This window comes from Lycorma delicatula, chromosome 6, assembly GCF_047948215.1.
Source record: "Lycorma delicatula isolate Av1 chromosome 6, ASM4794821v1, whole genome shotgun sequence".
NCBI lineage: Eukaryota > Metazoa > Arthropoda > Insecta > Hemiptera > Fulgoridae > Lycorma > Lycorma delicatula.
Window position 1 is genome coordinate 37,298,020 of NC_134460.1, and position 23,516 is coordinate 37,321,535.

The 23,516-nt window shown below is 29.5% G+C and overlaps 1 long non-coding RNA gene across 1 annotated transcript in view; it reads right to left on the reverse strand.

Annotated features, from left to right (window-relative positions):
• LOC142326992 (uncharacterized) overlaps nt 1-23,206 on the reverse strand; it is a 93,314-nt gene extending 70,108 nt beyond the window's left edge. The window contains exon 1 of the long non-coding RNA XR_012756887.1: nt 23,132-23,206. This is a non-coding gene — a long non-coding RNA (uncharacterized LOC142326992). The remainder of the gene's footprint in view (nt 1-23,131) is intronic.
• Nucleotides 23,207-23,516: the final 310 nt, after the last annotated feature.

The following is a 23,516-nucleotide window of genomic DNA, read 5'->3' on the forward strand; positions in this document are numbered from 1 at the left end:
AACGAGTAATTAATTTTTTATAGTGAACGCTGTTTATTTATTGGACGTGCGTTCAAATCGGTATAGTAATTGTTAACTGTGGTGTTCTATTTTCACATTATCATTAAGTTTTATTAAAAAAAAACCAACTGAAATAAAACCCCATTATTCAGTTTTCCCATTATCGTTTCAGCCCATTATCTTAATCTTTTGTCTTTTTGTATGTGGTAACTAATGACCGGTAAAACCCCTATTACTGTAATGAAAATTAGGAATTTTTTTAATTTAATCACAGGTGGCGACTCACGTAATAGAAATCTTAGCGATTTGTTATGTTTTCCCTGGAAATATTTGTCGACAGAATGTCTCATGATGAAAAATAGACTTTTGTATTTACTGATTAGAAATTACATAAAAATTACTTATTAAACGTCTTCCTTATTGGAGAATATTTTTGTTAATGTTCGGTTATATTTTAGAACAAAAATGTCAACAGAAATAATTTTTTTTACACAACTTTTATTAGAAGTTTTATATATAATTTAAAACTGAAAACGAATGTTTCATCTCAATTTTGTAAAACTAATTTTCACGATTTACTAACCGAGGATGGATTTTACAAAAACTTTCAAGCGATGAAAATGAAAGAAAATTGAATTTTAGATTACTTTTATAGGAATAATTTTTATTTTTAAACGGGAGTTCTTACCCCATCGTTTTTTTGTCATTTCCACGCAAGATATATATTTCCGTGTCATCTTAGATTTAAGTGGATTCTATTCTAATTAATAATACTAAATGATATCTTCTATCTAGCTATGTAAAAAGAATATTTGTGTGTCCGTTTATCTTTTACATAAATCTACAGTTTTATTCCTATCGTGATGAAATTTTAATTCCACAATGAAACATTAACAGTTCTAAACAAGAGGAACTGTACATTTAATTCTGAAACCCCACCCCCTTTTCACTTGTTCACTGTAACTTGTAACCAACCTTAAATTTTGCGACTAAGTTTACAAAAATATAGCAAAAAAGTAAAAGTCGTTACCATGGAAATCGATGATTATGGAAAAAATTATTTTCGAATAGAAGGACAATTAGAAGTGGAAAAATAATAATAATATTGCGAAAATGGCTATGTTGAATAAAGGACGTTGGAAAATAAATAATTTTGGAAATTTTGCATTGGAACTTTTGTACAATTGTACCACTACGGGCGGGCGGTCCTGTTGTCCTTCTGGCAGGAAATTTTCGACAAACCCTACCCGTAATTCCGTGGGCTACGCCAGCCAACGAACTTAACGCCTGTCTTAACTCATCAGCCTTATGGAAACATGTGCGTAAAATGAATTTCAAGACGAACATGCGGGTCGCTTACGTGGAGAAACAAGTGCAGAGCAGTTGCACAACGATTGCCGTTACTTGCCAATGGAAAATATCTTGTAGACCCAACTAATGGTCTAATTTCGTTTCCCTCAAATTTATAACATATATAACATGTTATCTTCACTCGATGAACTTATAACTATTGTGTTTCCGAATATACATGAAAATTACAACTCGCATTAATGGCTGCGCGAAAGAGTCATTTTAGCTCCCAAAACGACAGCATTAAATGTGTTAACGATTTCACATAGATGTGATTCCCGGGCAGCTCTACTATCTATTCATCCAATGATACAGTTTTGGATACTCAACACGCTGTTTAATTACCCTATGGGGTTTTTAAATTTTCAGGAAGTCCAGGAATTCCGCACCATAAGGTGACTTTAAAAAAACGATCCTCTCTTATGTAGCATCGACCGATCAAAGCTGTGCAGCGGAACAAAACACATCGTAAAGAATCTGTTGTCAAACATAACAGAAGCCAACAATCATGACGGGGAATACCGCAGAAAAAGACTTAATTATCCTTCATATTCCGTTGATATCCAATGACACAGCCTTTTGAGTTCAAATGCAGTTTCCCATTCGGCTTGCATTCGCTTTAAATATCAACAAGGCACAGAGGTAATTACTTTGTGCGGCAGGTATTAACTTATAAATTCCATTTTTTTGCATGGCCAATTTATATGTAGCGTGCTCTAGAGTCGGGTTGTCAAATAATTTATTTGTCTTTGTTCCGGACGGTCAAACGAAAAAAGTAGTGTACTCTCAAGCTTTTCAGTAAAAGCTTTGAGATAAATAAAACTGTTATCGGTGTGCTATCAAATAACAGATTCTTCTAATTTTATATACATACAAAAAATAAAAATATTTAAATTAATTCTCATTACTGTATTCTGCGCAAAGCCGGGTAACCGAGCTAATAAATAAATAAGAGGCGATGATTGTTAGAGTAGAACTGATAAAAAAACTCGAGTAAAAATAATTATATAATTTTTTTTTTTTAATTAATAAAATAATAAATTTATAATATAAAATTACCATTGTAGAAACGTTTCCGTCTTATGTAATTTACTGAAGGGAAAAACTAATACAAAATTTCATGTTTTTTTTTCTTCCCACCTTAATTATTTAAGCCGTAGAACTATTTTCTAATTTTAACGACGGCAAAAATTATTCTTTATCTCAGAAGATCGTAAGAAATTTTATTCTGATGATCATTTAAAAATTTTAAAAGAAATAAATACAACGTTTGGATTTTAACGATGAAAAACGCTAAACTATAAGATCCGATGTAAATTATTTAATTCCCGTGCCCTTGATTGTACAATTTAAAGGGATTACTTAAATTAATTATGAAAAGCTATTAAAATTACAAAACAAAAGATTCTACGAGAAGTAAACAGAAAACATCAACTCCATTAAATCGTCTATTTAATCACCCAGGAGAATCGACAAGTCAAGGAAAGAGAACGAAAATCTTTGATCAGGGAATGTATGGTGTAGACCGTAAAAGGAGCTAGCTAATCAGTACGGCTGGCTTTTAAAACCACCCATACATGCGGTTTATGTAAAGATGCAGTAGTATTTGCTAAGTCTGTGCAGTGTTAAATTGGGTAAATAAGCGGCAACAGTGGTAATTACATAAAGTAGTGTGTCGCACCCTTGGGAAGCATAAGTTACGTACAAATCTAAATATAGTACACAGATGGTAATAATGTTGGATTAGTTATACGAAATATGACGTAAGTCATTACTAAAGTTATTATAACTTGGATAGTTAATTTATTTTAATGTTATAAAAAAGGGAGTTTCTAAAATTTGATCTTAGTTCATATTTTTGACCGTATTCAACTTTTAGTCATTACAACAGCCCCCGATTTCAATAATCCTTTGTTTATTAAAAGCTTTTATTTAACTCTCTTAAGGAATAATCAAATCTTGCAACTGCTATATCTTTTGATCTATCGTATGAAAATCAATGAAATTTGGTACACGTATGTAATATCGATGACAATACAGCACTACAGTGTCGGAATTTGATATGACCTACCCCCACGCGCTACCCCTACGCTAAATTCATGCATTTAGTTGAAAATTTTCATTTCTCATTAACTATCGTATATAAGAAATTTGGTACACGTATGTAACTTCGATGTGTAAAGATAAATATTTTTTCATTTTTTTTAGTCTTAAAAAAAATACAAAAATATATTTGATTACATATAAAAAATTATTTTTTAAAAAGGCTTTTAACTAATATTAACATTAATAAAAAAGGAAACAAATTAGAAAACCCCTCTAAAAAGTAAAAAATAATCATTAAATCAAATTGAAAATTTAAAAAAAATATATAAAAAATATAATATATTAACAAATATAAAAATTTACTGAAAAGTAAAAAATAAATTATATAAATATCTAATAAATAACCAATAAATAAATGTAAAATTATTAAATTTTAATATTAAAGGTAATAAAAATATTTAGTTAAATAAAAGCGTGACGCAGTTTTTATAACAATGTTTTCGAATAAGTATTTATAGACATTTTCTGTATTTTAAAATATATTTTTTGTTTAATAAGGTTGTTTAGTATATGTATATACTTTATTTATCTGTAATAAAATAACTCAAGTTTTAATTCTTTGATGGTTCAAATTTGCACCGGGATGACCTTTAAGGGTTAATAAGATTAAAAATAAAAATTAAATTTAGAAATCTTGGACAAAGTTATTACATTTTGACGGTAATCTGAAAAATTATTAATTATGACAATTGTAATCGTAATTATGAATTCATTAAATAAAAATTCATAATTAATTAAAATGAAACTTTTAGCGGAAAGAGTGAGTTCAATTTGGCTTAGATTACAAGCAGAATTCGAAGATGAACTTCAACTATGTGAGAACACGTACAAAGAAAGCGAGTGGGTGTATTTTCCCAGATTGTTACTTGTAGCTAGTCAGTCTCGACTAGAGAGGTTCCAGCAGACTTTTCCGTCTCCTCGCGTCGTTATTGAAAATGAAAATGAAGATTAATTGTTGTAAAAATAAATGTTGTGTTGTTTTAAATAAATTATAAAAAACTGCGCCACGCTTTTATTTAATTTAATATTTTCATTACTTTTAATTTTAAAATTTAATAATTATTATATTTATTTATTGGTTATTTATTAGATATTTATATAATTATTTTTTACTTTTCAGTAAATTTTTATATTTGCTAATATGTTATATATATTTTTTTAAATTCTCAATTTGATTTAATTCTTATTTTTTGCTTTTTAGAGGGTTTTTTTGCAGAATAAGTTCCTCTAACGGGTACTACTTAAAATTTACCCACATATTTGAGAGTGAAAAAAAAAAATTAAATCGAAAAAATTCACCTACATAAGCGTTTTAAAGATATAACTTTCAACTGTTTGTCATTGTCCTCGCTTAGTTTAAGATAAAAAGAATATCTCAAAAAACATGACTTAACACAAAAATCTATACGCTTCTTAAGATTTTTTGTGTAATGCTTTTAAAATGGGGCCCTATTTTTCTCTTTCTATGTGAATATGAATTAACAGATATCGGTAAAGTAAAAAAGAGCAACTGCAAAATAAAATAAGCAGAGTACTAAATTCTTTAATCAAAGATATTGATATTTAACATAAATGTTTGCGGTGAAAAGATATAAAGAAAAACATTAATTTTCTATAATGTCCACAATTTTAAAGGGATATATTAAAAGGGAATATTAAGGGATACATTATAATTTCGTATTCGCTCACTGAAAACTAATATTCTAATGCCGTCTGAAATCCAAGAATTTCTAGTCAAATTCGAATATTAAAACTATTTCTTATACTGGGAAAAAGAAAGTCGGAAACAATTTTCCAGAAGTATACATTTCCTAATATGATATGCATTAGTTACGTTATTTTATCAAGTTATTTAAAAGGTATTGATCCTTTGGAAGCCAAAATTGAAAACAACATTATGAGATCACATATACACTATTTTTTTCGATGATCAGCCATTTTACTATCAACAACATAATTCCATCGTTATCGAACTTTGTGATTTCTGGTCAAAAAATGATGACACGTGGTTTTCACAGGCTTCTTTTGAAATTAACTTAACACCAATCAGGCAGTTCTGTAGAGACCGAAACTAATAATAGTCTGACAGTATCACGTTCGGGCTATGTGGTGGATGAATTAAAACCTCCCAATCAAGTTCTCTCATTTGCTGACAGGTCGTTAAAGATGAATGTGGTCTGGCGTTGTTAGCGTGGTATACGAAACCCTTTCTGTTGACCAGTTCAGGCCGTTTCTTTTGAATTGTTAGGTGCAATCGCGAAGATTGTCGACAGTACAGGTATGAGTCTATCGTTATGCCCTGCGGTAGCAGTTCACGATGCACGATGTTATTTCAATCCTGTCAAATACCCAGCATAACCTTCCTGGGCATCAGTGTGGGCTTTGCCACAGACTGGGAAGCTTTACCCTGCTTTTATCGGGATCTTTTTCGCACATTTTTGCCCTAGATTATTCACTTTCATCACTCGTAATCATCCGCTTCAGAAACGGCTCGATTTCATTACACTTCAGTAGCGATTCGCAGATAGAAAATCATCGAGTCAATTTTTCAGGTCAGATCATGTGGGACTGTTTCAAATGGTTTAATACTGTTTGGTGATGGATATTTAGATCATTGGCAATGTCGTGACTGCTTATATGCTGGTCTTCCTCGACTTTTGCCAGAATACGGTAATGCTATCTTGTGCGGAAAAGGCTCATACTTTTTAGACTACTGATTATTTGGATTGTTACCGATCGATTAACTAGTAAGACTGAATATCTTAATCCTGTCAGTCTCGGTTTGAAACGTATCGAGACTAGTGATGTTTGCAGGCTGAACGCAAAAATTCCACGTTAAAGTTGTTCGTATCTCTCGTGATTATATAGGTGGATATATTATATCTCGTGGACATATCTTTAGCAAAAATAAAAAATGATTCGAGTATAAATTTCTGACTGTTGATGTAATTTCACACTTTCAAAAAGATGTCCGTTGATTTCCACAAGGATTGATACGAGTATATATCATAAATATTGTTTAATTTATACTTGCCCTAATATATATTTCCAAGTTGCACGTGTGTAATCTACGTATATAATATTCGAGATTCCTTATTACTTTAATTAATTTTCAAAAATCAGATAAGATGTTAATAATTTTTCTGTCATTTAAGAAAACAAATATTTTGTAAATTTTCATATAGAGATAATACAATTTTAAAACATATACGGTTCAGTTTTCATTTCGCAAAAACTGTTAAGGTTAACAGAAATTAACTAAGTCTTGTCTTGATATTAGTACGGGTAGGTGCGTGTTAGTGTGCACTTGCTCACGTGGTTGTAAGGGTAAATGTGATATAGAACGCGGTAAATAAGTTTCAGAGGGTAAGTGGGAGATTTAAAGAGAAAGAGAAATAAAGTTTGAGCGAGTGTAAGTTTGAGAAAGTCTGTGGAGGAGAGTTGTTTGAACAACATATATATATACATGATCTAAGAAAATTAATATAAATTTTTGCTTCTGTTTCAATTGTACCCATAAAGGAAAATTATACTGATATAAGTTCGGAGAATTGTAATCATTCACGTACAGCATCAACATACGCCAATATGGGTTCCAGATAACATAAAATACTCTGTTGTTTAACTGTGTAAAATCTGCAACTTATACGTTCTCCCATTGAACTGATATTATCGACAAACTTGCCTTTCTGGAGAACGATGCATATTAAACTAGGATATATACTGTTAGGGTTTTGTGATTCGTTAAACGAACAACTGAAAAACAAAATAAATTTGTAAAATTTATTCCGCAATTCATAAAAACTAAACCTCATATTCTCTTGCATGCTAAGAAATATTTTTAGTTTTAAAAGTACATAAAAATTAAACTGCTAATATGATAATTTATCAGATGAACTGTTTTGCTAATGAAAGCCATTCACTGGTTATTCAGTAACATAAACAAAAGAATCGTTGATGTGGAGAACTCTTCTATCTCGCTTCATTTTACCTCTGACCGCCATTTTGTTTTTTCAATAAAAAATTCTACCGTTAGAGTGGATTGAGATATTTTAATGAAATTTGTCACACATTAGGTATATTTTAATGCCAGCAGACATTCACCCCTGAATACTGCAGATTACTCTTAATATTCATCGCTCTCAAACATTACGTCAGTAAATATCTAATCAAAATTGGAAATCGGATAAAAATTAAATCAATGACAGCTCACATTCACTTTTCAATAGCGCAGATTACTCTTAACATTCACCGACATCAAATATTACTTCAATAACTATCTAACCAGCATAGAACAATAAATAAATGACAGCACATATTCACTTATCAATACGGCAGATTATTCTTCATCGCTCTCAACGATTACTTCATTAACTATCTAATCAAAATAGGAAAAATAATCCAATAACTGCACACATTAACTCTTCAATACCGCAGATAACTTTTAACATTCACCACCTTCAAATATTACTTCAGTAACTATCTATCAGAATAGAATATCGGATAAAAAATAAAACAATGACAGCACATATTCACTTTTCAATACCACAGATTACTTTTAATATTCTTTAATTTAATATTCATTACCTTATCTCAAAATTAACATTTCTACAAAGTAAATAGGTTTAAAACTTTTAACATCGAAAATGGAGGCCATTAATCTTTTTATTCATTTACGACTATTTCTCCGAAATTACTAGTTTTATCCTATTATGAAACGACTAGCACTAGATAGGGAATCTTGGAAAGCTGCATCAAACCAGTCAAATGACTGAAGACAAAAAAAAATCGTATTATGTTTTATTAGAGAAAATGTAGATCCTTTTTTCTTGAAAAATAACTCCTTTTTTGTTAATGAAATGTTGCTATTTATATCAAAAATTGCAAAAATATTACAATCTGACATGTGTATTCCTGTTTCCACTTTTATCAATCCACTTTAAAAATTTGTAACAATCATAACTATTTCAATATATTTCAACATTCATATAAAAATATACATCTTGATTCAGGAGGAAAAGGTAACTATTTGGGAACTGATTCTAGAACTTGAAATAAGGGAATAAGTTCAGAGAAATATATTTGCTATAAAGTTTTGTTATTGAGTAACGGCTAGCAAAAAATTTTGCCGGAATTTCAGTTCCCCGGTGAAATGAGTTCAGACTGAATTTTTTACGGCATTATATAAAGGGTAAACTTGATGGTTTCTTATTTTTTTTTTTTGATCTGAGAATTGAATGACATAGATCCCAGAATTGCAATTTCTCCGTTTTCATGATATCCGACATAAAATGTTTGAGAATCAAATTGTGCAGTGGTAATATTTTGTGTCTGTTACAATCTAAACTCTACCTACATTTTACCAATTGATTTTTCCAATTTAAAAAAGTGAAATTTCATTTTGATTTCTTTGTTTTACAAAATGCTGCCTCTCTTCACTAATAGAGAAATGCTGATATGATTTGCGTTTGTCTTTGGAGATGGAAGTACTCCTGACGTGGTGGAAGAATACTGACCTAGATCTTTGTGTTATGTTTGTGGTATACAGGTCTTTTTGTGGTGTTCAAATTATACACAAAACTTGAGATTCATGGCATTAAAATAAACTTCTCGCCTTATTTTCTATTTTTTCAATAAAAATTTAGATAGAGCTATTTTCAATAAAGATAGAGCTATTTTAACGAAATTCGGTTCATACTTACAGAGCACAATCTTCTAAAAAATTAAGAAGTTTGAAATGTTTTAGCTTAAAAAATTAAAAAATGACAGCCAATAAACTTTTTTACTCATTAATAGTTCTGTAAATAATATTTTCGTCGAATCTAAAAGAAAAAATTGTACTAGAATAGTTAAAGAACTTCCAAAAATTAATTTTCATTTCAAATTTCTAAAATTGACTGATTTCAAAGAATAATTTCTGATGACAAATAATATATATCAAATTTACAGATATAATACAATTCTTATGATTATTCGTTATTTAATAAATGAAATCAGGCCGGTAACAGTTTTGAAACAAATTTTTATATTTTTTGCATGTAACGCTTAAACATCGTTTATTATCTGTTATTGCATATCTATTTTCTCTTATATATATTTAACATGTATCCTTTTTTTAAACAAAATTCTAAATTATAACAGATTTTGATAATAGAAATGTAGTGTCTTACCTTTTTTGATATCAGTATCATTTTGTTAAAAGCAGTTTTATTTTTATTACATAAATTTTTGTTTTTTGAGAGGAAGAAATGATATCTACGAGATTCTTACTGTACGATTTACAATTTCATTGTTTTTTTTTTTTATTTAATTTAATCTTAAAGTAAACTAAAAATTCAAATAACAAACTTCATCAAAAAATAATTTTCTAGAAATTTTACTGCAGACTAAATACTACTTACTCTACTACAAAAAATCTTTTTCTTTTGAAATACTGTTCCGTACAAGGTTTTGAATGTTTACTTCTTTCGTTCCAGATAAATGCCAGAGCTTTGTTATCGATAGTAAACCATATTACCATGTAGTGGTACCGATGTACCACTTTCAAGTGTACATCGGGTACATAAAAAAAAATATCGGGATTTTTATTTTTATTATATATGTAGAATGAGATTAAAATGTTGGTTTAAGGCTAAAACCAAAAATCAAAAAGGACAGTTTTAGTTGCGCGCAGGACACTATATTGATTTCCTGTCTTTCCTCTTGACAGCGCCCCTAGCAAAGATGCTGGCTCCTGAACTTCTGTATTTCGCAGTTCACTAAACGTGAACCTGTAGTTAAAGTTCAACATGCGTACCTTAGAAAGTTTAATTGCGATCCTTCAAGTAATAGCAACATTCGTCGAAGATATAATCGATTTTAAACGACCGGATGTCTGTGTAAAGGGAAGAGTACGGGATGACTGACGGTATCTGAAGAAAATGTTAAAAGTGTCAGAAAATCTTTCCCGCGTAGTACTAAAAGAAGATGCTAGGATGCGGTCGTAAATTAGCAATGTCAGTGATTACTGTGTGGAATGATTTAAGGAAATGCTTAGATATGCCTCCATATCGTTTACAACTTTGTAGGTTTTGAAACCTTCTGACGACGCTATACGTGGTCGAGATAGAAATTTTGCAGTATGATAATCTCGACTTTCCTGATCGTAATGTGTTAAATGGAGTCAACATTTCATCTTAGCGGAAAATTTAACATAATTAATATTCGTATCTGTCAGAAAATTCTCATACTCTTATAATGAGAATGGAATCCCGTTTTAAAAAAACTAAAAATAAACGTTTTCTTTGTAATATCCCGACAAAGATTTTACGGAGCGTTCTTTTTCGCTGAATCAACCGTAACAGGAGTTGCTTATTTGAATACAATGCATATTATGCTCTTTTATTTACTGCAAGATGAACCAGAGAATTTTATTTGTAAAGAAGATAGTCCACCTCCTCATTGTTGTAAATAGCTATGTGCAGGATCGGTTGAATTACCCAATCGTTAGATCGGTCAGCAAGGACCCGATAACAGAGCTTGTTTGCGGTGGTCTACAAACTTACCCGATCTGTGACCCCGTGTGATTTTTTTACTTTGGGGTTTTATAATGAGTATTGTGTATGTATTTTCGCTCTCTACTGATCTAGCCGATTTGAAGCACAGGGTTGAAGAAACTGTCGCTTCCATCACTCCAGCAGACATACTGGCTATAGTATGGAAGATCTCTCCTATTGGTTGCTATCCATATATAGCCAGTATGTCCATATTATGGCCAGTATGTCCAGCAGACATACTGGCTATAATATGGAAGAACTCTCCTATTGACTGGACGTGTGGCGCGTGATGAACGGTGTTCGAAAAGTCGAACAGTTTTAGGGAAAAGCTGTAAGTCTTACTCTTTTATTTTATTTGTGATTCATTACTGTAAGTTAAATTTAAGAGATATTAAATAGCTTAAATAAATAGCTATTAGTTTATTAATAAGCCCTGATACCCTTTTTTTTTGTACACCCGGTATGTTGTGTAAAATTATCTAATGATCGTAATATATTTAAACATATATAGAAAGAGTTACGTTAAACAATTTTTTAAAAATATATAAATTTTTAATTAAATAACTCTTTCGAATATTAAACAATTATGATGTTTAGATATTGAGAAAAAAATAAATGAGAAAGTAATTGCAGTGATGAAGTAATAAATAAATAAACAAAGCTTACGAAATACAAAAAAATAAAAAAGGAAAAAAAATTGTATTAATAAAATTAATGAATAAAACTTATGCAGTATCGTTTTAGACAATCCTCGTCTAAAGCGGATTAAAACTCTAAACTCAACACCCGACTTAAATAGCCCAACCAAGGACCAACGCGAATCTTGCCCTACCGCAGGATTCGTTGTTGACATTTTATTCTCCGTTCTTAATGCATTAAATACTTGTATAATCGACCTTTTGATAAAAAAATCAACTAATAATTTATTTTTTAAATCTTTAAGTCTAATTCTCATACCCTAGAGAACGCAACGATAATTTAACGTTTGATGATCTTCGTCATTCTATTCTATATATACATATATATCATACGATTCTGGTAGAACCTAAGAGCATTATGGTGTATGAAGGTATTTTATGCGATCGTACGGCTGTTGACATTGTTGACAGGCTTAGCAACGCAAGAGATTCTCTCTAATACTGCTACCTACTGTTTGTTCTATACCCGATTTGAGTTTAATTCCTTTGAGAATAGTTGATTTATTGAAAGAGTCTGTTTTCCGAATTATTGTATCTATGTGGAGGTACAGCAACTAACTGACTGAGAAAGTCGGCTGTTTTGTTACTTTTATATGCGATTGACGGTACGATAATGATACATAAATAGGTAAAAAAAAAGAACACGATAAATATCATCGGTAGTGGGCTATACGAATAGAACGCGGATAGCGTGAACCGTCGATCAATCATATTAATATTTTCTCAGTTAAAGAAAATTTAAGGTAGGAAAGAATTGTTTTATGTTTTTATAATCCAAAAGAATTTTAATAAATCTAAAATTCTGACAGGCTATAAGATATCAGTCTCTTCCACCGTTACTCAATGATGAAATTTGTTCGTTCTCCAATTATCTAATTCGTGCAAATTATCGCCTTTTTTTTTATAAGTAATGTAAATCTACTCGTACTTTTAGATAATTGTATTTCTGTAAACGGGTTTTCAGTGTATTTAGTTTTAAATTTATTCTAACACGGTTTAGCATGAATATTTATTGGTCTAAACAAACAGATGTTTTGTTCAGATGACAATATAATTATACAATTCGTAGATATTTACGTAGTTATTTTTTTTTGTACTAAATTAATAAAAAGTTTTTTTTCTAACGTTAGGTGTTCAAAATTATTAATGAACCTTTTTTATTACTTTAATGACTTTTATTATTCATAAAACCTTTTTATATATAAACATATATATCTGTTTTATGTATTGTAAAGTTTGTGTGTGTGTGTGTGTGTGTGTTTCGGTAAATTTGATTAATCCGGTGATTATACATAGTTACCGGTGAATTTGATGAATCGCCTTTAATGTTGGAGAATAAAAAATATAATTTGTATATTTATCATTAATTAGAAGAGGTTAGCGAACGAAGCGAGGAAGTTATGTTTGGTTAAGTTTTACGATTCGTCAGTACATGGAATCAATAAAATCTAACCAAACGTAACGTACTGTTCAACTAGTTAACAGTAATTTTTTGATTATTTAAACAATAGATTCAGTAATTACTGCTTATAGTCGAGTTGTTATTTTAATATGTAAAATATGTTAATATGGAGAATGTGTAAAATTACCGGTATATATTTAATAAATTCCTTAATATTTACTAAATTCTCCAACATTGAAGGCGATTAATCAAATTTATTGGTAATTATGCGTAATCACAGGATTAATCAGATTTACTGTAACATATATATATATATATATATATATACTCGTATATAAAGTAAACTAACCTAATTTTATTTATTACTAAATTACATTCCCGATGCATTTCCTTTTAAAAATAGAATATCAGAGTTCATAGTATTAGATTAATACAAAGTCCATTACGGCACGACAAATTGAAAAACATTTCAAAAACAGAAAAATTTTCAGTCGTATATGGTGTTGACTGGGTTAAAAAAACTTAAATTCATTAAAAAATGGGGAAAAACAATTTATATGAGGAACAACATCTTTCTCGGAAATATTGCAGGAACCGATATACGAGTATTTTTAAAATTCAACTGTTAAATAAACTCAATACGTTTGAAAAAAATTGATTTATTCAGCAAAGAACTAACATTAATTTTTTGAAATGTTGTTAATGAGGGCTCGATATCCATTGTTTAAAAGAATTAATATAGGTGATTAACAACTTATAACGAGTCTATTCCTACAATAAGACGTGATTATAATAAGCTAAAATACGTATGCCGATTATGTTTATGGAAAGTTATGTTTTTAGGGACAAAAAAACAAATAGAATAATATTTTGTAAATCTTACACATATCCCTCCCTGATTTGTTAAAAATAATCATACAATAGCTATGATGTTTGTGAATCTGCGTAAAATATATACCATATTTGCTCGAATATAAATCGATCCCTACCTAATATAGGTTGAAATCGTTACTTGGGCTAACCTTGGGAAACTAACAATGTATTTGCGTCTTTCTCCCGGCACGATTCCCCTTCAGGCCGTCCAATTGAGGTCTGTCAGTACTAGTTACTTTTGGCCAAGCAGGAATGCATCTGATGAAACCCTAGTTAATGGAGGATGTAATGCACTCCTTCGCCTGAGGGAGTCCCCGCATATACGTCGACCTCCCATTTTATGATAGAAATTGTAGGAAAAACCGCGACCTATATTCGGGCAAATATGATATATATGATTTTAAATAACAGAATAAACTTAAACCAAAATTTACTGAAAAGTAAAAGATAACTTCTATCTTTTGTTAAATTTCAAATTTTTGAAGTGAATTTTTATTGCAACGTGAAGTCGGTTCTATTATTAGAAAAAAACTATAATTTTTTTAAATGTATTTTTACATAAAGAGCGAGCAGTCAGTGATACAAATTCGGGTAAAAGAAACCCGTTTATGAGCCTTGTATCACCTTGAATTCTTATCACTGAAAACAAAACTTACAATGAGATCTGTGACAAATTTTTCATAAACTAGGCAGGAGAGAAATATCCTAGTGATTAAATTAACTGTGAAAATTAGCCCCTGAAATCAACACACAAGGCCACTCGTAAAAATGGCATACTCGTCTCACAATCGTAAAAGTTCTGAACGAACCGGATTAATGCCAAGAGATGTAACTGATGATTGCGTTCACCTAACGACATATGGGGAAGTATTAGTTTGTACATAGACTAATTTCACATTTTAAGAGAGTAATTTTGATGCACCCTGATTAATTGTACTCTGTACATTTGAATTAATTTATATCGTAAAATTTTAAGGTGCATTTTATTTTTGCGTTTCATAAAAAATCGAAGTAATAGTCCAATATTTAAATTTCTACCCGTTATCAGTTATCCCATTACTTCTTTTTTGTTTGTTTTTATGTTAGTATGGGATTACGGATGAACGATAAGACATACTTTAACGAAATTTGATGAACGTACTTATTTTAATTATATACTTCAGTTTGCGTGTTGAAATCTTAGTTATCAATTATATCTTCAATTGAAATATTTATTAGCGGAACAACTCATTTTGTTGAAAGAAAAACAACTTTGAACACTTACTCACGTGTAGGATACACTTAAAAAACTGTAATAAAAAAATTAATCCCGCTCTTAATTTAATGAATTTAAAAAAATTTACAGTCAGGGATCTTGACAAAATAATTTCATATTACAAAAATTAATATTTGAAAAAACCTTTTTTCTTTTCTGGGATGTTTACTTTTTTTTACTACTTTAATAAGGAACAGGGATCCTCCTCCTTTTGGCAAAAATGGATTTATTACTTAACTGAAGTTGCATTTTAATGGCAGATTTCAAGTGATGAGAAAAAAAATAGAATTTTAAATTATCTTCATTAAGTCTTTTATTTTTTTACCGTAGGTTCTTCCTCACTTTTGTATCGAAATCTGTTCAATGAATATATATTCCAGATAAAAAAATTTTAATGAGAAAAAAATAAATAAATTGAAATGGGTTTTCACGAAACAAATTTTCTTCTTGTTCTTATGTTTTATTCAAATACACGAAGGAACACGAATTATTTTGTTCAATTATTGAATTTTCATCGGTCAAAGTTTAGCTTGTTGCATATTCTATTTTGATGAGGCATTTACTTACTTTTAACAGCAGTACTAACGCTTTATTTGTAAGTTCGTTGAATAGGACTGATAATGAACCCTTAGAAATAGCTTTTAATTATATCCTTTACGGAAATTTTAAGTAGAAATCAGTGTCAACAAAGTTAATTAATTCTTTACTATTTCTTGATGTAATATCTAAAAAAATTTCGGTTTATTTAACAATATTATGTAAGAGCTATTACCGTAAATAAATAAATAACAAACAAATAAGAATATATATAAAATAAAACAGCCCATCATGGCCAACATCTATTTCCCGACATCAGGTGATTTCTATGGTGGATTGTTAGCGTCTTTTATTTCATCGGAAAGGTTCAGTCATATATCTGTTTGGAATTTTTCACTCCCTACATTTTCCATTTCTCATCATCTCATCATAGGTCGATAGCAGTAATTGAGCATTATTCAATTATTATTTCATAATATACTCGTGTGTATTACACACACGATATATATATATGTGTGTGTGTGTGTATGTGTGTGTAAATATATATATAACGAAATATAATTAATGCAAGTATTATATTTATGTAATAATGTCACTTAGTAATAAAAACGATGGTTAGTTGCACTTTAAACAAATTAGTTAATCAGACTCCAAAACTTAAGAAATAAACAAATAAAATCTAAAATATTTAATAATTCCTGATATAAAAAGAAGAAAAAATCTGTTTACTAGAGAACTACTTTTTTATATTTCTTCATAAAAAAATGACTAAAGATTCTTCAATAAAAATTTATTGTACTCTGAAAATTGCAAGCACATTTGATCAATTAAAGTAATGTATAGAAAAGTTAAAAAAAAAAAACAAAACAAAAACAGAAATCATTTTTTCCTTCAGTTTTCTGTTTCCTTGTATTTAATTTCTTTAAATGTTTCCTATGAAAATAGAACATCTTACATAATATGTTTCATGTGAAAAAAATTTTTTCTTTCGACCTTCGATAAGAAAAATAATTATCTAATCCTTAGAAACTTATATATCATCTGTTTTATTTTCTTAGTCGGTTAATATGTAATTGTACCACTAACTTGATGGATAAATTATATATATATATAGTGTTTATTCCTGAAAGAGGGCAGCAGCTCTTTCAGCTGTTGTTAAGGGCACAGGTCGGGAAGACTTAAACGGCCACATCAACATCACTCAATCTTCTGAGTACTGCGCAGCTAAAAACAATGGAAAACTACAGCTGCTTTTTTCCAAGAAAATGTAACTCTCTCCATTTTCATGTAACAAAGATGGAGGCACCTTCCTTTGTAAAATATTCCGGAGTTAAACAAGTCCCCCGTTTGGATCTCAGGGTGGTAACTACTGAGGAAGGGGTCACCAGAAAATTAAAAAATTACATTATACGAGTCAGAGCGTGGATTGTTATAAGTCCAAAAAAGGTTGGTAGGTTAGAAAATTTAAAGAGGGAAATGAATAGATTAAATCTAGATGTAGTAGGAATTAGCGAGGTTCGGTGGGAAGAGGAAAACGAATTTTGGTCAGGTGATTTTAGAATAATTAACACAGCTTCAAATAAAGGGCAGGCAGTAGTAGGTTTTGTAATGAAAAAGAAAATAGGGAAGAGAGTAGAGTATTTCAAAATGCATAGCGGCAGAATCACTGTAATAAGGATAAAATCAAAACCTAACCCGACAGCGATGGTTAACGTTTATATGCCTACAAGTACACATGATGATGATGAGTTTGAGTGAGTATACGAAGAAATTAAACACATAAAAGGGGATGAAAATTTAATAATAGTTGGAGATTGGAATGCAAGCAATGAAAAGGCAAAGAAGGAAATACTATGGGAGAATATGGACTGAGCAAAAAGAGAGTTTTGCACGAAATATAATTTAGTATTGCCAACACCAGTTTAAAAATCATAATAGAAGAATATTCACATGGAAAAAGCCAGGTGATACTGCAAGGTATCAGATAGATTATATCATGGTTAAGCAAAGATTTAGAAATCAACTCGTTGACTGCAAAACTTACCCTGAAGCAGACATTGATAGCAACCATAATTTAGTGATAATTAAATGTAGATTGAGGTTTAAAAACCTAAAGAAAAGGTGTCAGAAGAGGAGGTAAAGACGATTTTTGACGAGGACATCGCAAGAGGTCTGAGTAAAAAAGATAATGTAGAAGAAGAATGGGAGAATGTTGAAAAGGAAATTATTAATTCAGCAGAAGCGAACTTAGGCGGAACAAAGGTAGAAAACCTTGGATATCACAGGATATATTGCAGCTGATGGATGAACGTAGAAAATATAAGAATATTCGTGATGAAGAAAGTAAAAGGAACTATCGACAATTAAGAAATACTATAAACAGGAAGTGCACACTAGCGAAAGAAGAGTGGATTAAAGAAAAGTGTTCAGAAATGGAAAGAGAAATGATCACTGGTAGACGGAGCATACATGAGAGTTAAGGGAATTTTTGTGGTACATAAATTAAAATCTAAAAATGTGTTAAACAAAGATGGTACACCGATTTATAATACGAAAGGAAAGGTCGATAGGTGGGTGAAATACATTGAAGAGTTATACGGAGGAAATGAATTAGAAAATGGTGCTATAGAGGAAGAAGAGGAAGCCGAAAAGGATGAAAGGGGAGAAACAACACTGAGATCTGAATCTAAGATAAATTAAAAGATTTGAATGGCAGAAAGGCTCCTGGCAAAGACGGAATACCTGCAGAATTACTGCGCAGTGCAAGTGAGGAAGCGATAGATAGATTATACAAAGTTGTATGTAATATTTACGAAAACGGGGAAGTTCCGTCAGACTTAAAAAAGAGTGTTATAGCCATGATAACAAAGAAAGCAGGAGAAGATAAATGTGAAGATTACAGAACAATTAGCTTAACTAGTCATGCATCAAAAATCTTAACTAGAATTCTGAACAGAATAATTGATAGAAGAGTGGAAGAAGTGTTACGAGAGGACCAATTTGGTTTCAGGAAAAGCATAGGGATAAGGGAAGCAATTTTAGCGCTCAGATTAATAGTAAAAGGAAGATTTAAAAAAAACAGACCAACATACTTGGCATTTATAGATCTAGAAAAGGCATTCGATAACGTAAACTGGAATAAAATGTTCAGAATTTTAAAACAATTAGGGATCAAGTACGGAGTTAGAAGATCAATCGCTAACATTTACAGGAATCAAATAGCAACAGTAATAATTGAAGTAATAATAATTGATCCCTCACGTACTGGACCGATTTTGATCAAACTTAGATTACTTCTATATAAGAGACATTGATGCCATTTAATCTTCAACTTAAAAGGTCAAGAGGATGAGACTTTAAAGCAAGGTCACCCTCAGTATCTCGAGATTTTGCATGATTAAGGTCGGATATACCTTAGGCACATTTTCTAACGATTAAAAAATAACAATAGTTGCAAAAAAAGGTTTGGCAAAATCCCACCCGTCCCAAAAATGGTCTAAGCTTTGTTGTAATTCGCAATGATTGTAGTTTTTCATTTTGGTTTCTTCTATTTTCGTCTAATTACGCATATAAATTAAATTGTCTTTACTAAATTGGGAGCCCCAAACCCCACAGAACTACCGGACTCGAACAAAAGTCATGCATTTTTCTTCTTTCCCTTTTTTTATTGAAATCTAGACTGCTTTAAAAACAAAATTTTATAAAATTGAACTTTGACTCTAGTTTTAAGGTTAGGGTAAAAAGTAATAAACATAGTAGTGTGAGGTAACAATTTATATATTTTCAAGGGCGCTGAAAACGATTTTACTATTTAAAGTCCATGAAATAGAAGCTTTTTTTTGGTAATACCAGATTTGAAATTTGCGGTTTTAACCTCAACCCAATATAGTTATCTTGTAATTAAAAAGTAGGATTTTTTAATATATCACTATTATATAAATTATATTTTATTTATAGATAGCTGTGTGACGGGAAAGTCCACCCAGCTGTGATGTCAACTTTTTTTATTAAAAATACCGTACGAAAAATGAAGTTTACGAAGTCATATGCTTTCTTGTTAGAGTACGATATCGTTTTCTTTATCTTATTAATATCAAATACTTTTATAAATAACAATAACACAACATAAATTTCCTGGATATCAATCATTACAACAGGAAAACAAAAATTTAATAACGTAACCTGTTAATGAAAAGTGCTTAAAAAAAATCAAATATAATTTTCTGTATAAAACCAAGGCAATATTAGAGACGTGTACTAGAACGTATGTTTATTCGTTTCGATGTCCGTGATGGAATGGAGCTTGGGCTTTCATCCGGAGGTCCCGGGTTACAATCCCGGTCAGGCATGTATTTTTAATACGCTACAAATTTCCATTTTTTCATTCCCGCATACAAGATTTTTTGCAAGCTTTTGTTTGGAACTAAAATCATACGTCGGTCAAATTATTAATCTATTTTTATGTTTTATTATTGATATATATCTGCAAAAAGTCACGCTTTTTGAAAAAAAAACGTTTTTTCATTACATTCAAATATTATTATATACAGCAGCATTGTTCCAGGGTCAGATCAGGTTTTAAATATATTTAATAATAATATTATCAATAATTTTCAAGTAACAATAGTATATAAATTACAGAGTTTGAGTCTACATACTTGTAAGTTTTTCTTTTTTTTTATTTAAAAGATAATAATTAACATACCGCTGATGTATGTAACATTTTATTTTGTTATATTTGTTTAAATGTAAAACAAGTTATTTCTATTAAGGACTTATGTTTAATCTTAGATAGGCCACTTATTTGAATTTGATCATATTAAAAATGTAAAAATCCAAATTTTAAATTCTTTTCTAAGATTATTTTTTTATTAACGCTTTCGGTTTTCATCCATCATCTGTTTTAAATATATTTAAAACAGAGGATATATATTTATTCCCGTTTTATTAATTCTACACTTCAATACGGTATTAGTTAAAGAAGTGGTTTGTATTTTGCCTATAGTAAACAACTACTGATATTGTAGAAAAACGAATTTATATATTTGAGAGCGGGAAAAAATGTTGGAACGTAGTTTTCCTTTATTTCTTAAACATGGAATTTTCCTCTACGCTACTTGTATTTATATAACAGTTTGAAATTATTCTTTTATGAGAAGTATAAATAGAAATATTGGTAGTATAAATGTACATACGCAAAAATTTAAGATCGTTCGGTAACGTTATGTTACAGCGGTAGAAAATCGAAGCGTTTAAAAAATTTTACTTTTATGTTATCTCAAAATTATTCAATAGATTGCTGAATTTCATAACGAAAAAAATTAACCAAAATATTGTTAACTATATTATACATATTGCTATGTGAATCCGTAAATTTGGGGATATTTTTTGAAGCAATAAAGTAACTAATTTTTATTTCCGATTCAATGTTTTTTTATGCATTACTTACGAATTTTAATTATGCTGCGTAATTTAGTTATATTTGTTCATTTTATTCCTAATTAAATTTTTTTTATGCAATTTTTAGCTCTGAAAGGCGATTAAGCGATAAATTGATTTACTGACTGTTATCGACCTCTGTTAATATGTTTTTATTTAATTATAATTAGTATTTTATCAACATAATGGTCAGGTTTTACTAATAGTCACAAAAATTACTCATTTATTAACTTCTAATCATAGAATTGATTTTGAGTGAATGATAAAATCTATAATGTTGAGTAAATATAAAAAAGCCACAGAAACTTCATTACTGTTATGTGTTGAAGTTTGATTGAAAAATTATTGTAAAGGTAATCTCAAACAGGTTTTTTTTTATTAATTTGGAGATAGATAATTCGTGAGAGATTTTATTATTTGCATATTTATCTAGCAACTCCATATTTTTGTTATATATCCTTCTATATATTTTTTTCTTTTGTTTTACATGACAATAATTATTTTTTATTATTAAAAATCATCGTAAATTTTGTTTTATTTCTTGTGCTAGTCTTTGTACTAGAGTAATTTATTTGAATTAATTTAGTTTTAATAAAATTGATTAATCTAATAAAGTAAAAACTAATATAGAAGTTAATTAAATAAAAGAATGGAGTTTTGTTAACATCATTAATTATAATTAAATTTCTTTCTTTACAAAGCTTTAGAAGAAATGAAATTAGTCGTATCAATAAAAAAAGAATTACTATAAGTTAAACAAATCAAGTGGTTGATTTCTGTAATAAATTTAAAAATAAAATTATTTGATTTGAAAGATAGATATAATTATAAATTCAAATAATACGGTAAATAAATTTTATATCTTTCCTTACCGTAATTAAATGAATTAAATGAAAAGTAGAAGATCGAGTATTTTTTAAAGGAAATCGGTTTTATAATAGAATATTTATAATTATTATAACATCACGCCCTCTAGGTATTATGAGAGCTGCGTAGTTAGCGGGAGAGCCTCGCAAGCCAGGTTGTTTGCCTCGCAAACCAGGTAGCTGTTGTATAGATGGTACTACAGCCAAATGGTTGTTGAAAGAATACAGCAACCCTTTCAATAGTTATTTAGTGCGACAATTGATTAATACTGTTAAAGCCTAAACAACGGTGATTTGAAACTTTGCTTACGGTAATCTTTGACTACTTTAGAACAATAAAAATCGTAACTAACAGCCGATTTTTAAAATCAGCATAGCATTTTCCCATTGTTTTTTCAAATGTACATTTCTTTCTTCAAATGATGTCTTCTGTAAGATAAAATAATATTTCGAAGATAAAACAGTCTTGTAAACGAATCAAAGCAAAATAATCGACAGGAATAAAGTTATTCTGTAGAAATTACGTTATATATAATAACACTTTGAGATGTAACATGGAGATTCAAAATAATAAATAAAAAAGGACTAGATAACTTAGATAATCGGGAATACAGGATGTACTAAATAATACCGGAGAAAAAGATTAGAATAAAACTAAAAGGAATGAAAAATAGCATCGAACCAGTCATAGGAATGCAGCCAAAACTAGATAAAAAATGAGATAAATGAAAAATATAATCTTTCAATTTTACCGCTCTTTAAAAACGGATCATAATTCAAAAATATTCATGTTAGGTTATAATATAGAAATTACAAACGTTATTAACATGACCTGAAATATAAAATTAAAATAAAAAATCGAATATGATATTTAACTTAATTTTAGTTGTTATTTATCTATTTTGAAATAACATGATGATTGAAGAGGATTACATTAATAAAACAAAATGAAATAAAAATATTACCTAAATACTATATAAAATTAATGATCAATATCTGTAGTAATACTTAAACAAATAAACAACGAACATTATAAAATAAATACGTATTTAAATAAATGTTCAACTTACTGTAAACTGATAAGGAAAGTCGTCAATTTTTCTTGCTTACAGGACACGAAACGACGTCGGCTTATCACAGACAGATGTCAGCTATGAGATGAAGGAACGATATGAATGACTAACAGTGTTGCCACACCTTGAAGTTTAATTTACCTACAGACCTGAAAAATTACCACCATATTTATTGTGCTGTTACAGTACATTATTTATAAATATTCGTAATATACACGGTAGATTCTTATTTTACTGATAATATTAAAATAATAAAAATAAAATTCTTTCCTTTTTTTATTGCAATATTAAAAATTAACATTTAAAAACCTTACTATCATATAACATCAATGAAACAGGCGATTTAAAAAATTCAAATTTAATCAAATCTTATCTAACTTCA